Below are 19221 nucleotides of genomic sequence, written 5' to 3'. Positions count from 1 at the left end.
AACTTTATATAGTGATTAAGGCAAATGTAATTCATATACAAAATATGCAGTCCCGCCAAATAAAGAAACAGGCATTCTGAGTAAAATCTCAACTCTGACATAGAGTTATCGATGTTCAATTAATGGTCATACATAAAAATGTTTGTTTATTTTTAAACATAAAAATGAGAATGTTTTGGTGAAATGTTACAAATCCAAAGTTAAATATGTAAAAATAATTGCACACCCAGCTATGAACTAACATGAAAGTATATTCTGGTTCTTCTGGCTCTACCCAAATTCAAGTTTAAGTTGAAAATCAGTGAACTATTTTGTAAATTCTAATAATCTACTCATAAGTCTTTGGACAGTGGAGGCTCCACTGAATCACTCTCAGAAGTAGTTTACGATCACATATCCATTGCATCCTAGATTCCACCTGACCTCCACTAGCCTTCTGGTCCTTATTTATAAAATGAGAATATTGCTCTTTCAGTGGCAGGGTTATTATTAAAAACTGAATAACATGTTATATTTCAAAGTGTCCAGCATAAGGCAATAATATAGTGAAAGCTCAATACATTTGTTCTCTAACTTTTTTTTTTTTTTTTTTTCTGTTCGAGTCATGTTATTTGGTTGAGCAGTTCAGTTCCTACACTTGGAAACATTGATACACTGGAAATTTGGAAATTTGACCCATGTCATTGTAACTTATTCAAGCACCTCACCTCATCACTTTGTATTGTTTTTAGAAATTGTTTCTCTTTTTTAATATCCACACCTGCAGCAAAATTTCTAATCTGGAGCCAGAATTTTCTTTTACTCGATGCCAGGACATAATTCTTTATCAAACCAGATTGTCCACTTTACACCAAGGATTACTTAAGGTGAAAACAGCAGGTCACCACATGGTGACAGAGACCAGGAGGCAGGAGCCTGCCTGCTCTATACAATTTCCCCTTATCCAAAAAAAAAAAACAAACTTAAAACAGTACGTTATTTCATTTCATACCTACTTGAAATTTCCAGTTGTTCTCTATTGCCCCTAGAATAAAATTCAATTTGCTCTCCTTGAGATTCAAGGCACATTATAAATTAGTACCTACTTATATTAGTAAACTTGACTTCTATTATTTCATTATGGAAAAAATCTCCACAATCTCTTGATATTTCTGGAAAACAGTCTTTGTGGATTTTCTGATTTAAAAGTTTGTTTAGTATAAGAGTCATAAGCATATACAACACATGAAAAATTTTGTAAAGATCCCAAACATACAAATAATTGAATCAGAGAAGCACAAACTACTAGTAAACATGAAGAAGTAACTGTTCAATATTGCTAGTAGAAGAAATGTAAATCACAATTTCAATAACATTTTACTTTTGAACTATAGTATTAGTTAATTTTTTTTTTTAATTTCAACACCTCGTTTTATGTATGCATATAACTTCTTAGCCAACATTGTTGAGCCATAATTTACTTGAAAAAATCTTTGTTCTTGAACTACTCCTGTTTTATGGTTTGGATATGAGGTATCACCCAAAGTCTTATGTGAGGCAATATAACAACGTTCAGAGGTAAATGATTAGGTTCTGAGAACTAGTCTTGAAGCCAGAATTAAGGACAGGTAGTTAGTGTAGAAATAGGAAATCGGGTCAAATCGAGGAAATGAAGCCATAAAGCCATCTGCCTCTGGAAGTTGGAGACTGCCCCTGGAATGTCAAGGATCTCCCCGGAGCCCATTGATTGCCAAAATTTACCTGCCTTTATCAAGGACTGCAAACAAGGGGCTGCTAATTGGTGCCCCCTGGGCCCTTATCTGCCTGAATCACCTGGGCCCTTCCTCTGTCCATGGCTTCTCATTTAATGCAAAACCAGGCCTAGTCACGTAGGCAGGAAGGAGAGATAAGGGGGGGAGAGAACTGGAGAACAAAAGAGACTTTAACCTATAAAAGATGTAGGGTGCGCTCACTTCTGGGGACTTTAGAACATCAGCCATGGCCCCCTTCTTCCTGCCGGGAGAAATCTGTGTTATTACCTTTAAATAAAACCTGCCTAATATGCTTGCCTTGGCGTGCTTCTCTAGTGTTCAATCTTCAACATTAGAAGGAGCAGAACTCGTCACGGGTAAACGGCGGTATCAGTCTCATCAATGTTTTAATTCATTTGATGGATTAATAATTTAAATGAATTACCCGGTGGTAACTATAGGCAGGTGGGATGAGGTTGGAGAAAGTAGGTTACTGGGGGTGTGCCCTTGGGGATGATAGTTTATCCCTGGCTATTATGCCCTTTCATCATGATCCTCTGCCCATCTCTGCGCCCAGAGCAATGGAGTTGGCTGACCATGGATACAACCTCTGAAACTGTGATCCCAAAATAAACTTTTTCTCTTTTGGCTTGGTGACAGAAACAAAGAACTGACTAAGATGGGTTGCTACCTCCCATTCCAGTGCATGGAAGTTTTAAGAGAAATAATAGGGACGTATGATAGGCTAAGTTGCCTTCCAGAATGTCTGTGTGAATACCAAACCTCTCTTAGGGCCAGCATGCACTGCACAAAATTACCTGGTCAAATATAGTCTTGTCCTACAAGAGAGTGGGAGGACTGATATTCAGGTCACTCTTTGATGCCCTGTTAAAATTCTGGATCTTTTTCCATTTTTGTTATTTTTCTTAATAACACAGTACTGAGGCATTCTGTCTTCTCCAGAGTCACAATATCAAAAATGAATCTCAAAGTTGTCTCTGAGACTTCTCATTAACATAATCATTCCTTGCATACTGAATACAGTAAATCATGTTTATATCAGGAACTAATGAGAAGTTATTTTGCACCACAATTCAATTTTATTTTTTCCTTATATACAACTAGTTTTCCCAATAATATACACTGAACAATATATTATTGTTGAATATTCATTTATCCTTACTTCATTTACCCATAAAAGGTTTGACTGAATGTTGCTATTATGCTTTATTATCCATTAGTGAAAATTAAAAAAAAATTTAAGTTATTTTTACCAGTTGTATTTGCTAGTAAATTTTGGAGTAGTCCAGCTAGAATTTTTATTGCAATCATATTATATTTCTATGCACACAATTGTAGATGAAATAAAATCTTTATTACATTCAGTTTGTCTTCTAGAAAGAAATATTTCTTCTTACTAAATTTTTTATGTCTTCCAGTGATTTCTGATAGTTTTCTTTGTACAAATTCTATACATTTATTGTTAAGATTATTTATAGGTCTTAATTTTTTTCTGAGTTTACTACTAGGATATATTTTTACTACATTTTGTAAGAGGTTATTGCTAATATATAAGAAAGTTGTTGGGTTATTTTTCATAATTTTCAGCCAGATTATTTGCATATTTTTAGCTATATTAATTTTTTCAGACACTTGCCTAGTATTTCCCAGGCATACAATTATTTAATCTACAAGCATTAGCCACAGAGTACAAATGCCTACATGTGTCCATTTAGACCTAGCATAATAAACCTAATCTCTAATCTTCATTTATGTCTGTTTCAGTTTCTACTTTTCCTTCCAAAGATTAAGTAACAGCAGTTTTATTGTACAACAAAACAAAATTCACAGAGATTGGCATCCGTAATTTAGATTTATAGTAGAAATTGGTAATTTTAATGCAATTGATTATAAAAGTCATTGACAAACAACTTGAGCATACACAGTATTATTCTTCAGTCTTTTTACTCTTTTAGACTCCTATACAAAAAAAAAAGGCATACATTGAAGAACAGTAGAAGAGATTTTAAGTCAAAGGAATTTTCGTGTACTCAGTAATCATATACTGAAAGCATTTTTCAACATCCAAGTACTTTAAATATTTATGTTACTACAATTCTGATAATAATAACACAACATGGTCACCAAATAGTCATTGTGCGGTGTCCGCTATTGGGACAAACACATGAACAAATAACATGATTGATAAAAGAAGAGGGGAGATGTAGTCTTGCTAATTAGCAAATTTGCCAGACACTGCATCAAGTCAATACCTTTAGGATTCACCTGGGAACATTTGTTGGTTGATTAGGAGTTACATTCATGGATGGTTCATTAAATATTGGGCTCCAGCTCACCAGTTGATCTTGTATGTGATTCTGTGTTCACTAAATAAATGTCCTTTGCTCGATTTTCTCTATATATAAATATGAATTATATAGACGGCAACACTACATTTGCAAGTCAACTACATTTTTCAAATAAAAAATGTGTACCTTTGCAGAATATGAAATCTCACTCCAATTATGTAAATTCCCATAAGCCATTGCTTATACCTCTTGCCAAACATTAATGCGTTTTCTAAGTTGTTATTAGAGTAAGATCCTTTAAGGCAGAATGGGGGTTTCTAGATATTTTGCATAGTGTTGCACACTTAATAGGTGCTTAATATTTTTTAAGGGAACAGAAAAATATGACACAAGGCAGGAAAAGAGGTGACAGCAACTGCTAGAATAGATAGGATATAGATTGAGTAGGAAAAAAATGAGTGATGCTATAAACCACATTTGCTTTGAAATATAAGAATTAGAATGAAAGTCCACTTTCATGCACTGGTGTGTTCTTAATGAATGGCAAGAGAAACATATCATAAATTGGTACGTGACATGTAGGGTCCTGTCCTACTATGAAGAACTTTTTTGTGTTCTTGAAAGTCAGCATGCATACTTTTGAGCTTTGGAGAAGGGACAGTTTTCCTCAGATAAATTAAAGAATGAGGAACTTTTGGGAATGTTAGGCTCTTGAGCTATCTTACAACCCATATCACAGACATTTAAATTTTAGATATTGAGTTAAGAAAAAACTGAAGAAACAAATCTGGATATTGCATCACCTCAGTTGATTACCAAGCTCACTCACAGATTCATTTATAGAAATTATCACAGGATGTTTCAGATAAGGGTAACCCTTTTGACCAGGATTATGTTCACAATCATAACCAACAGAAAATATCTAAAGATGCCGGCTTCAATCCAGATTTTACAAAAATAAATGGTGATGTGATTGCTAATCAAAATATCTTGGTACTGAAATGTTCTGAGATAGTATTTCTTACAGTATAATCTCCATATCTGCTTCTAGTGTGGTTGCTGGTAAGTTTCCAGGATCCTTGGACATTGACTTTTGTTATCCGAAAACAGTATATTCAAAGGCTGCAACAGTCATTTATAAACACAAGACAGAATTTTATTTTATTCTACATTTCTCCAGAATATTATTTTTGGTCTCCTTTCTCTGGAATTCACATGTCCTTCCCTAGACTTCATTACCTAGTTTAAATACTGCCATATCTACCACATATCACTGTAATTCTATGAAATTTCAATATCTGCCCATCCAAACACAATATATTCACACTATTTTTTAAAAGGTCCTAGTGAGGAGGTTTGGAATCTTAAATTAAGTGCACTTATTTCTCTGTCTTTACTCTCATGTGAATGTCCTTTAAAAGCAAACAGCAAGGGGCTGGGGATATAGCTCAGTTGGTAAAGTGCTTGCCTCACAAGCACAAGGTCCTGGGTTCAATCCCCGACAAGAAGAAAAAGTAGGTCCAAATCTTCAACATGTCGGCTTAGGATCAGACTTCCTTAACAGGACTCCCATAGTACAAGAAATAAAAGCAAGAATCAACAACTGGGATAGATTCAAACTAAAAAGCTTTCTCTCAGTAAAGGAAACTATCAGTAATGTGAAGAGAGAGCCTACAGAGTGGGAGAAAATCTTTGCCATTCATACTTCAGATAGAGCACTAATTTCTACATTATATGAAGAACTCAAAAAACTCTACACCAAGAATACAAATAATCCAATCAACAAATGGGCTAAGGAAATGAACAGACACTTCACAGAAGAAGATGTACAAGCAATCAACAGTTATATGAAAAAATGTTCAACATCTCTAGTAACAAGAGAAATGCAAATCAAAACTACCCTAAGATTCCATCTCACCCCAGTTAGAATGGCAATTATCAAGAACACAAGCAACAATAGGTGTTGGTGAGGATGTGGGGAAAAAGGTACACTCATACATTGCTGGTGGGGTTGCAAATTAGTGCAGTCACTCTGGAAAGCAGTATGGAGATTCCTCAGAAAGCTTGGAATGGAACCACCATTTGACCCAGTTATCCCACTCCTTGGCCTATACCCAAAGGACTTAAAATCAGCATACTACAGAGATGCAGCCACATCAATGTTCATAGCTGCTCAATTCACAATAGCCAGATTGTGGAACCAACCTAGATGTCCTTCAACTGATGAATGGATAAAGAAACTGTGGTATATATATATATATATATATATATATATATATAAGGGAATATTACTCAGTCATAAAGAATGATAAAATTATGGCATTTGTAGGCAAATGGATGAAATTATGGCATTTGTAGGCAAATTGGAGAATATCTTGCTAAGTGGGATAAGCCAATCTCAGAAAGCCAAAGGACGAATGATCTTGCTGATAAGTGGATGATGACATATAATGGGGGGTGGGAGGGGTTAGTGTTAGGTTTAGGCTTAGGTTTAGGGTTAGAGTTAAGGAGGGTGGCAAGAATGGAGGAAGGAAGGACTGTATAGAGGGAAAAGAGGGGTGGGAGGGGTGGGGGGAAGGGAAAAAATAACAGAATGAATCAAACAACATTACCCTATGTAAATTTATGATTACACAAATGGTATTCCTTTACTCCATGTACAAACAAAAAACAACATGTATCCCATTTGTTTACAATAAAAAAAATCATATACAATACATAAAAAAAGCAAACAGCAGATGGTGCTGTACAATCTCACTTTGCCTATGTGTTATTTTCATCCAACAGTCAAAAAATCCACTTCCTTTAAGCAACATTCCTCCTCAGAATGACAGAACTCATCAACTTTCTGCCAATATGGATTTTTCTATAAGTATATGAATGAACCACCAGAGATTATGGATTTAATTCTCAGGGGATTGCTGTTTTTCTCATCAACTTGTGATGAATGAATGAAGCAAAAGCCCTTTCAATATCCACAGAGAGCAGTTTTAACAAGGCCAAAATGTGTTATTTAAAAGAAAATCTGTACTTGATTGAGGTGTTAATCTCAAAACCCAAAGTAAGCATTTTAAGAACTTTTCGTATCAGTGTCATGTTCTCACTAAGGTAAACTGTCTGCACAGTCTATTGTTGTTGTTGTTATTCTTGGGTTTCAGTTAAAATGAACTAAAATACCCGTATAAGGTCATTTTCTACAACGGAGGACTAGTAAATTGGGAGTAACTCTGGGAACACGTTGAAATTTCCATATAAAATATTAAAAATACTATCTTAGAAGCTTCAAAGAGCTAACAAAATGGTAAAGAATTGCCAGCTATACTGAAAGGCAATTTTGAACCAAGATAAACATTGCACGGAATTTCCTTTCATTTAAAGTCTTGACACTTTTGCAAGCTATGAACTTTGGTTGGGGAGGGCATATGAAATAGGAGGAACAGAAAGGAAATTTCAGGGTCTGCTAAGGGGGAGTCCTAGTAGGAGACTATGACATTAAGTAGAGGCTAGAGGGGCTACATCCTAAAGGTAAGTTTTCCACTCAAGTTGAACAAATTAGCCAACCAAAATGACATTATCTGAGAAGGTAAAAAACTCAAGGTGTAACTTTGACCAGTTTCCAAATAATTTAAGCACTTAATATAGACACTGAAAATCTTCCTTGCAGCAATGGTTCTCAAACTGAATCATGCATCAGAATTACATGGAAGGCTTATTAAAACACAGGTTGCTGAGTTTCAAATCCAGACTTTCTGATTTAGTGGGTCTGTGGTGAAGCCAAAGAATTCACCTTTCTGATAAATTCTCAGGAGATGCGGTTCCTGCTGGCCCATAGACCACACATTGAGAACCACAACCCTAAATGAATGTATCTTCATTTCTACAAAATAAATTTTGCCAGGTCATTGAAAAGATAAGATGAAAGGGAAATAAATGTTCAAGTATCATGATCAAAGTCATCAGAAGCAGAGCACCAAAGACTTCAGATACTGTAAGTTGTAGATCATAATCAAGTCATTGATCAACTCAGTCATGTTGAACTTAGTTACTATGGTTAACAAATAAATAAAAGTGAAGCTTAAAATATCTTTACAACATAGGAAGTAGTGAAATATGATACCACAGATTGGGGAAAAATTAGCAAATAGATTTTCTGCAAATTAAAGATGAACTTTCTGAAATGGGATTAAAAACAGGTTGGTAAAACTGAAGACAAGTAGTGAGCTGCTATATAGGTCAGAAGAAAGAATGTAGGCCACACATTCACAATATACAGTCTGCAGGCAAAATCTGACCCACTGCTTGTTTTGCGTAAATAAAATTTTATTGGAGCACAGTCATACTAATTCATTTATTTATTGCCTATAGCTTTGAGGATTTGAACTGGAGTTAGAATAGTCAGGCGGCTTAGAGAAAAAATTTAAGAAGACATTCTCAGACTTATTGATGGATCCCAAGGTCTGGCTCTACACATGCATGACCTGAACAATGTCTTCTAAAGAAATTCTGCCTCCTTTACCCCCGTCTCATCTTAGCCTTGGAAAGGGGCATGAGAGGGATTTCAAGGTGGCCAATTTATAAAGCTATTCAATTTTGCTGTTTATTTGTATTTGTGTACTTTTCTGTATGTATGTCAGTCAGATTTTAGATTTTTTTTTTTTTTAAAGAAACACTCTTCTAAATCAGGTCAAAGAAGAAATGGTGAAGAAAATTAGAAATATTTTGAACTTATAATAAAATTTTTCTCACAAAACAAGTAAAATGAAATTAAGACAATAATGCACATTTAGAAAAGTATATAAAACAAATACAAGTGATCTAAGTATCTATGGTAAAGAATAGCACAGTGTAGACATTCCACACCAGGGCATTAAGTCTTCAAAAAAGTGCCCAGGTACCCAAATTGCATGCAGAAAATGTAACCTGAAGCAGCAGCACTGTTCTCTCCTTGTTCTCCTAGGGGATTGGCTTCAGGACTTCCCGTAGATACTGAAGTACATAGATGCTCAAGACTCTCATGTAAAATGATGCACAATTCCACTAGCTATAGAAATCATAATCTTGCTACTCAAGAATTCTCTAGAAATCTTTATACTCAAAAACCGGATAATAGATATCAATATGGTACCTTATAGTCAAGCACCAGCCTTCTCTGCCTTTGAATCTCCCCCAAAGTACAGTGATCCCTCTGTATCCATGGGTGACTAGTTTCAGGACCTCCTCAAATACCAAAATCTGTAAACACTCTTGCTTCTTATATAATTTGGCATAGAATTTGCATATAACCTATGCCTCACATATCCTTTAAATCATCTCTAGATTATTCATAATACCTAATAAAATATAAATGGTATGCAAATACTCATTAAGCTGTATTGTTTAGGAAATGCTGATAAGAAAAACAGTCTGTGCATGTTCAGTATAGATGCAATTGTTTTTTCAAATATCCATGGTTAATTGAATCTGCAGATGTGAAACCCATGGATTCAGAAGGCCCACTGTATAACTATAAAAAGGATTGAATTAGAGAAACAAGGGGGAAAATCAGTGAATTTCATAAACACAGGTAGTACACAAAAAGGAAAATATAATTTCCACATATCAAAATTCAAAAATAGGCAAAATGAAATCAGAATCAAGGGAAAAGGTGAGAGGTATGATCAAGAAGGTAGACAGTGATTTGTGTTCTTCTGACAGTAGTATATTTCTTAATGTGGGTAAGGTTACACATATTTGCTTTATATGTTCATTAAACTACACATTCGTTGTATGCACTTTTATGCATATATTTCAAATGAAAAGAAAAAGGGAAATTCTATATGAAAATTAGTTAAATAAAAGAGGATTCAAATGGCATTTCTTCTATTTAACTATAGACTTCCATTATAGTTCTGAAACCATACATTTATTATGGATCACATTGACCATAATATGTTATTTTCCAAGACTCTGTAGATACCTATTTTGGTGAATCAGAGAATTTATGCAGTAGTCTATTAAAAGAGTCATTATAACAAATAAGAAAAATAATAAAATTTTATTACAGAAAATAAAAAATGTTCACAAAAGCAGAGAGCGTAGTTTCTATGATCTGAATGTTTGCTTTCCTCCCAAATTTGTGTTGATGCCTTTACCCCTGGGGTGATGAATTAGGATGTGGGCCTTTGGGAAATGATGAGATAATGCAGATGGAGACCTCATGATTGAGAATAGTGCTTCTATAAAAGAGGGCCTAGAGAGACCCCCTTTCCCCTCCTCCTATCACATGAAGAGATACAGAAGACAGGCATCTAGGAACTAAAAAATGGGCCCTCACCAGGCACCATGTCTGCCAATGCCTTGGTCTTTCCAGCTTCTGAAAATGTGAATAATAAACTTCTGTTACTCATAAGCCATCCACTCCATGGTATTTTGTTATAGCTGCACCAAGGGATTAAGATCATAGCTTAAGGAGAGTTATTACATCACCCACCCAACTTCAACGTTTATCAGTATTTGTACATTCAATTTTAGCCACTCTCTCTCTCCTCTAATCCTTTTCTGGAAATTTTTAAACAAAACATTGATATTATGGCATTTCATCTATAACTAACTATGTCAATAACTCATTTAAAAAAATTTTAAAAATTTAACATCACTATGTTAAAATTATCATACTTTAAATAATGTATCACTAATTATGTGATATCATCAATACATGTTCAACTATCCTTGCTTATGTCAATAATTATTTTTATAGCTGTTTTCTTTGAATTGTTATCTGCCTTAGTCTTTTTGCTACTGTAACAGAATACCACAGACTGGATAAATTATAAATAATAGAATTTGTTTGGTCCCTGGATCTGGACACTAGAAAGTGCAAGAGCATAGCCCAGCTTGTGGTGAGGGTCGAGGTGAACATCACACATAGCAGAAGGACAAGCAACACAGGAGTCACAGAAAAATTATGTCGAATTTATCTTTTTTATCATGAACCCACTCACCTAATAGCTAACCCTAGAGCCCTCATGACCTAAAGACCTCCTAAAGATCTCACCTCTTAGTACGTATTCAATGGCAAGTAAATTTCAACATGAGTTTTGGAGAGGACATGCAACACAGCAAGAGCTAAATGAGGTCTAAACATTGCATTTGATTATTATGCTCCCTTAGTCTTCTCTGCTCTTTTCAAAAGGTGAATGATCTGTTGAAGAAACCCAGTCAGTGACCACACATTTTGGAGTTTGCTGGATTGCTCCCTTACAGTGTTGATATTTTATTTTCTTTGCCTGCTTCCTTTTTTCTTTTTGGAAGTATGCAGACTTGCCTCCCAACCTTGATACACTAGTGTCCACGTGCAGAAACCAGTGCTTTGTGTGCAAGTATCAATCAGCTAGAGCACACCTGAGAGCTTGTTTAACACCCTAAAGAATACCACCACACTGTGAAGAACATCCAGTTGACAACAGCAACATCCAAACCATCTATTTGATGCACTAATAATTGTATTACTATATATCTAAATCTAATTATCAAAAATACTTAAAATTAATGGAGTTTTAACTCATTACTGTTAAGGTAATGAACTTCTTTCCAATTAACCATCATTTCTAAACCTTAAATCAACCTTCTGTATGCACTCAGAAAAGTCTCATTGCAGCACAAATCTCTTATTTTATAGAGCAGAGTTTCTCATTTGTGAACCACTTAATGCATCTTCACTGAATGCATGGAACGGTCATTTTAAATAAATTAGAAAGCAAGAGTAATGCAAAAATTTAAATAATAAGATTAATAAATTGATTTTCAATTAATAACATTAAGACTTTTGTCAGTGAGATGAATAGCATTATTTGAAACTTTTCACCAACTTATTTATATTAGCCCTAATAATGAATATCGTAAGTTGTGGTCAGAACTCATATCCAGTTGATTACTTCATTTACTCTTTTTTACTACCAAGTCATAAATTCTCTTTTGAGGGTGTGGGGGGAGGATGTTATTGAAGATTAAACCCAAGGTTGCATAACCACTGAGCAACATTCCCAGTCTCTTTACTTTTTTATTTAGAGACAGGTTCTCACTCAGTTGCTTAGGGCCTTGCTAAGGCTGGTTGCTGAGGCTGGCTTCTAACTTGTGATCCTCCTGCCTCAGCCTCTGAAGTTGCTGGGATTACAAGCATGCACCACTGTGCCCAGCCAAATCATAAATTCTTAATTAACAAATGTAAGTCATCTTAAATGAGTTTATATGGAGGTTTTTATGTAGCCCTAGATATATGAATCAAATATGGACCTAGAAATTATTAGTAGAATTCATACTGAATCTCTGCCCTGGAGGCTAAAAGAAACCTTCCAAAGCATTGCAATGATTGGGTTAAAGATATGATGGTAGACAGATTTCTGATTTTTTAAATTTAGATATAGAAAGTATTTCTTTATCTCTGTGGAAGCATTTAATTTTTTAAATCTCTCAACGAATGTGTCATTTATTTATTATCTGACAAGTGAAGAAGAAACTTGAGGGCTGAAAAAGAATCAGTGTTGGCAACTGAGTAATATGCACCAATTTGGGATTCTTAAGAAATCCTGTTGTCTTATAACCCATTTTAACATCATGTTGCCACAAAAGTAATATATTTGGACTATTTGAGTTACTAAATTTATTTTTGAGACATGTCACCAAGCAAAAGTGCCTGAAATCTAAGCAATAGACCTTAATATTTTATTGTTTCTGTGAATCTTTAATAAAAAACAATCTTATCCTTCATTTGAAAAGCTCCCAGAAGCAATTTCCTCTTGACAACTACTGTCAAACTGAGGGGAAAAAAATGAGCCTTTTTCACTTTCTAGCCTATGACTTCATAGCAATCTGAAAAGTCACATTCAATTATATATTATCCACAAATTTTCTATTTACTTGATTAATCAAGATTGGTCACATAACTAATTATTGGCAGAATAAAACAATATTTACTTGACATTTCAATGCAGACTTTTTATTGCATATTAAAGCCCTACTTGTAAGGAAGATATTGATTGTTACTTGTTATAGATCCAAACACCTTAATCAATCAAGGACATTTTAAAATTGTTGTCTACTTCTCATTTTAACTACAGATGTTAGAGTGAACTTCTCAGGACATTCCTTACATGTTGGTATGGTTTAGATATGAGATATCCCACAAAAGCTCACATGTGAGACAGTACAAGAAAGTTCAGAGGTGAAATGATTGGGTTATGAAAGCGCAAACCTAATCAGTGCATTAATACTCTGATAGGGATTAACTGGGTGGTAAATGTAGGCGGGTAGAGTGTAACAAAGAAGGTAGGTCCCCGGGACTGTGCCTTTGGGTATGTATCTTATCATGGTTCAGCAAAGCTCTCTCTCTCTCTCTCTCTCTCTCTCTCTCTCTCTCTCTCTCTCTCTCTCTCTCTCTGCTTCCTGGGGCCATGTCCTCAGCTGCTTTCCTCTGCCAAACTTTAAATCATCTCTAGATTATTTGCAATATCTAACATAATATAAATGCTATGTAAATAGTTGTTACCCTATATTGTTTAGGAAATAATGACAAAAAATATCTATGCATATTCAGTACAGATGTAATAAATGCTGTCAAACTCTGGTCAGGGCCAACTGTAGTATCTTCCTAAGTCAGTTTTTAAAAGTTTGTGGTTACTGTATGAAAGCTCTTCTTCCAAACCTATGCGCTAGCACTTAAGCAAACCAAAGAAATCTTGGGATAATCAAAGAGCTGTAAAGGTCTATGTAGTGCAATCTCCTGGTTTCACAGATGAGGAAAGTGCATCTCACAGATTAAGCCATTGGCCTAGTCCTGCAGGTACTTTATGTAAATCCAGTGGTGTTTATTGAGAATTTACTATGTGCTTGGTAACCTGTATTATTACAGGAAATAAAACAAATAGAGCATAAGTTTTGCCTCTAAACAGTTCATAACAACGACTGGGGAGAAAACACAGCATCAGGAAGTAGTAAAACATGATACAGACTGACACCAAAGAATGAAGAATTCAAGGTAGATCAAAGCAGATTGCTTTTGCATGGATGCAGAACAGCAAAGGACTTTTTCTGAAACAATCTTGTAAATGAGCCTTGAATACTGAGTTGACTCTCACCGTGCTGAGATGAATGGAATGCTCATCTTTCTAGGTAGGAGGATCAACTGAAGCAAAGACATGAGAATTTTTCAGGCAAACTCAGGGACCACAGAGATATCCAATGTGATTAGAACATTGAGTACAGGAATGGTTAAAAACTTGATAGAAGTCTGTAAATAAAATCTCCAATTGCACTGTGGTCGGCCTTGAATACTAGCTAGAGGAATTTAAACTCAGTTCAGAAAGCCAAGGAGACACTGCAAGCTCCTTATCAGGAGAACAGCTTTCTATACCTGTGGCTTGGGAAGATAGATCTGTAAATGCTATGAGGAATGATTTATATCAAGGAGAAACTAGAACTGAGTAGATGATTTCATTTTGCTATAATATAGGTCAAAAATATAGTTTATCTGGCATATTGACAATGGCCATGGGAAGAAGAGACAAAAGATACAGTAGCAGTAGTTGACTGCCCCTGATGACATTTTGAATTTAGGATTAAGAAAGTAGAAAACCTCAAAGATAAAGGGAAGGGCAGAACCTTTAACAAAATTACAGAAGAACAAGACCAGAAAGACCATTTGGGGGAAAAAATATGTGATTGTTTAGTTTTGGGCTTAATCCTGATTTATTGGCAATGCAATTCACTCATTTAAGTGAAAATAAACTTATACAATAAAAGAAGGAAAGAACAGATAGAAGACTTGAGAAAGAGACTGGGGTTAGAAAGCTAGATTTTGGAGTGATCCACATAGATGAGAAAAATCCTTGGAAGAGGTAACATCACCAAAGACAGAGCCAACAGGAGAGGACAGCTGACAGCAGAATGTAGAGGAGTCTTTTCTTTAATCCCTTTTTAGCGTAGGAAGAAGAGTGTCAGAAAAGGACATGTGTACGGTGTGTTTGGAGAAGCATAAAAGGAGAACCCCAGAGTACAGAAGAAGAAACATTTGAGGGGTGAGTGGTGATGTTTGTCCCCCCCATTCCCTCCACACTCCTCCTTCTTTCTCCAGAACTCTGTCTGCCCTCCAGGATTCAGACATATTCCAAAGCAGCATGAAAACAGTACACAGAAAAAACCAGGGAGACTCCACAAACTGGCATCAGAATGGGCTTTCATGTTTGCAGAAGGAGATGTTTCTGCATGGCAGGAGGTGGGGATTTGAAGGGAGGATAGAAGGTTTGACAAGGATTAGCTGGGGCTAATATTGAGTCTCTTAAATGTTCTCTGAGGAAGATAATTAAGGACTAGAATTTCTTTTTAATTATTTTATTGTTTGTGCCCATTCAACACAGCTTTCTGCAAAGGGCCAAAGGACTCAACTGTCATTGGCATTAGCTTGGTCTTTAATGACTAAATATATTTTTAGATGCTAAACATGGTAGATGCTATACACATACCTTATATAATCCATAAAAATCACACTTTAAGGTGAAACCTTGGTACATAAACAAACTAAATAAGATGAGAGATGGGAACAAGAAGACAGTCCCTATCCATCTTTGAAAAAGGAGTTTTAAAACACTGATAACAACAGAAGTCAGATTTTGAAGGTCTAAGCTGTTAGAGACAGGTAATCAAGGGGAGACAATAAAAGTCATCAAATAATATGCTCTGCATTGGAGCAAACCCCATCAAGGCGGAGCTGGAGCACAGAGCACCCTTACGAACACCAGATTTGGAATTAAACAGATGCATTCAGTACATGAAGTTGTTACTAGCTGTTATCTCTATTTTAAAGTTTGTTTTAGCATCAGTTTAGGGATGTATATAGCAGTCTCTTATTCTGTTCAGGCTGCTATAACAAAAGTACTATGACCTATTTTTTTTAGACACAGCAGAAGTATATTTCTCACAGTTCTGTAGGCTACAAGTCTGAGATCAAGATGCCAGGATGGCCAGGTTCTGAGGTGAGGCCCTTCTTTCAAATTCAAGATTGCCCTCCTCCTGGCGTATCCTCACATGTGGGTAAAGAGAGCCAGAGAGGGTCTGGGTTCTTTTTATGAAGGCTTTATCCTCACCATCTCATCTACACCTTGTTACTTCCCAAAGGCTCCGCCTCCTAATACCATCACATAGGGGGTTAGGATTTTAACATATGAATTTTAGGGAGACACAAAAATTCAGTCTATATCAAATAAGAATAATAATGGTGTCTATCTTATTAATGAAAGCATGGTTTAAAGAAATCTGTGCATATAGAAGATTTAGCACAAAAAAATAGCTCAGCAGATTTTAGCTATTGGTAATAATGAAATAATGTGCCTAGTACAGATCCAAGAATTTGCTGAAGATTCAATACTGCTAAAATTTTAAAATTCTAAAAAATTCCTATGTCAAAATCTTAACCCTCGTGTGATAGCATTAGGAGGTGGAGACTTTGAGAGGAAAAAAGTGAAATGAGAATGAAGATAAAGCCCTCATAAAATTATAAAAAGAGCACCCACTAATCTCACAGCTTTGCCACAAATGAATATGTAGTAGATGAAATACTTTGAACACTGAATGGCATATGCTTATTAAATGTTAGATTTAAAATTATATAAACTATCTTACATGAGTATGGTAAAAAAATAGGATCATATAAATATGATAACATTGGCAGAAGGAGAAAATGCTTCTTTTTTTTATTGTATACAAATGGAATACATGTTGTTTCTCTATTTGTACATGGAGACAAGGCATATCATTTGTGTAATCATAAATTTACATAGGGCAATGTTGTTTGATTCATTATTTTTTCCCTTCCCCCCCACCACTCCCACCCCTCTTTTCCCTCTATACAGTCCTTCTTTCCTCCATTCTTACCACCCTCCTTATCCCTAACCCTAAACCTAACCCTAACCCTAACCCCTCCCAGCCCCCATTATATGTCCTCATCCGCTTATCAGCAAGATCATTTGTCCTTTAGTTTTTTGAGATAGGCTTATCTCACTTAGCATGATATTCTCCAGTTTCATCCATTTGCCTGCAAATGCCATAATTTTATCATTCTTCATGGCAGAGTAATATTCCATTGTATATATATGCCACAGTTTCTTTATCCATTCATCAACTGAAGGGCATCTAGGTTGGTTCCACAATCTGGCTAAGGTGAATTGAGCAGCAATGAACATTGATGTGGCTGTATCTCTGAAGTATGCTGATTTTAAGTCCTTTGGGTATAGGCCAAGGAGTGGGATAGCTGGGTCAAATGGTGGTTCCATTCCAAGCTTTCTGAGGAATCTCCGTACTGCTTTCCAGAGTGGCTGCACTAATTTGCAGCCCCACCAGCAATGTATGAGTGTACCTTTTTCCCCACATCCTCGCCAACACCTATTGTTGCTTGTGTTCTTGATAATTGCCATTCTAATTGGGGTGAGATGGAATCTTAGGGTAGTTTTGATTTGCATTTCTCTTGTTACTAGAGATGTTGAACATTTTTTCATATATCTGTTGATTGCTTGTAGATCTTCTTCTGTGAAGTGTCTATTCATTTCCTTAGCCCTTTTGTTGATTGGATTATTTGTATTGTTGGTGTAGAGTTTTTTGAGTTCTTTATAGATTCTGGAAATTAGCACTCTATCTGAAGTATGAGTGGCAAAGATTTTCTCCCACTCTGTAGGCTCTCTCTTCACATTACTGAGAGTTTCCTTTGCTGAGAGAAAGCTTTTTAGTTTGAATCTATCCCAGTTGTTGATTCTTGCTTATATTTCTTGTGCTATGGGAGTCCTGTTAAGGAAGTCTGATCCTAAGCCTACAAGTTGAAGGTTTGGACCTACTTTTTCCTCTATAAGATGCAGGGTCTCTGGTCTGATTCCAAGATCGTTGATCCATTATGAGTTGAGTTTTGTGTAGGGTGAGAGATAGGGGTTTAATTTCATTCTGTTACATATGGATTTCCAGTTTTCCCAGCACCATTTGTTGAAGAGGCTATCTTTTCTCCATTGCATATTTTTGACCCCTTTGTCTAGTATGGGAAAATTGTATTTATTTGGGCTTGTGTCCATGTCCTCTATTCTGTACCATTGATCTACCTGTCTATTTTGGTTCCAATACCATGCCGTTTTTGTTACTATTGCTTTGTAATAGAGTTGAAGATCTGGTATTGTGATACCCCCTGCTTCGCTCTTTCTACTGAGGATTGCTTTAGCTATTCTGGGTTTTTTATTCTTCCTGATGAATTTCATAATTGCTTGCTCTATTTCTGTAAGGTACATCATTGGGATTTTAATTGGAATTACATTGAATCTGTATAGCACTTTAGGTAGTATGGCCATTTTGACAATATTAATTCTGCCTATCCAAGAACATGGGAGATCTTTCCATCTTCTAAGGTTTTCTTTAATTTCTTTCTTTAGTGTTCTGTAGTTCTCATTGTAGAGGTCTTTCATCTCTTTTGTGAGATTGATTCCCAAGTATTTTATTTTTTTCGAGGCTATGGTGAATGGGGTAGTTTTCCTAATTTCTCTTTCTGTCGGGCCTGGTTAGTACTTGAATGGGAAAATGCTTCTTAAAAATTATGTTTACGATGATCTAAGCCTTTGAGGAAAACAGGAAGAAGTATTAACATATTTCAGTTCCACTTCAGCATCCACACCTGTCTTGTCTAACCAGTGTGAGAAAGTAAAATAGCTGACCCCAAATATGTTTCTTTACCGTAATTAGAGTTGGAATTTTGGAGAAATTGCAGACCTCTGCAGACAGTAGAATGACATGAAAAGCTGTCCTTTTGCAAAAGAAATTTATATCTCTTCACATTAGTACAAGGTAGATGCAGGCCAAGGCTTTTCTAGCTGATCCCCTCCTTTCTGCCTAGGAAAGTTCTTTTTACCAGAAGAAGGCAGTATGGGTCTGACACCTGATCAGATAGAGGTTTCCACTACATCTTTAGCACCAGATAACTGATACTGGCTGCCTCCACTATGCTAAATTCCATGGTCTCTGCTATGTCTTTCCCCCCAGAAGCCTAAGTCCCTATACCTCTGTTTCGCTCTGTATCTGTTTACCACTTTTCCCCTCTTTGAGTCTCAAACTTTGTGTCTAGCTTCCATGACATGCATATTTACAATTTTTTGTTCTTTTTGCCTGTTAATCTGTGTTCTGTT

The sequence above is a fragment of the Sciurus carolinensis genome, chromosome 4 (assembly GCF_902686445.1).
Source record: "Sciurus carolinensis chromosome 4, mSciCar1.2, whole genome shotgun sequence".
Classification (NCBI taxonomy): domain Eukaryota; kingdom Metazoa; phylum Chordata; class Mammalia; order Rodentia; family Sciuridae; genus Sciurus; species Sciurus carolinensis.
This window is presented reverse-complemented; position numbering follows the sequence as displayed.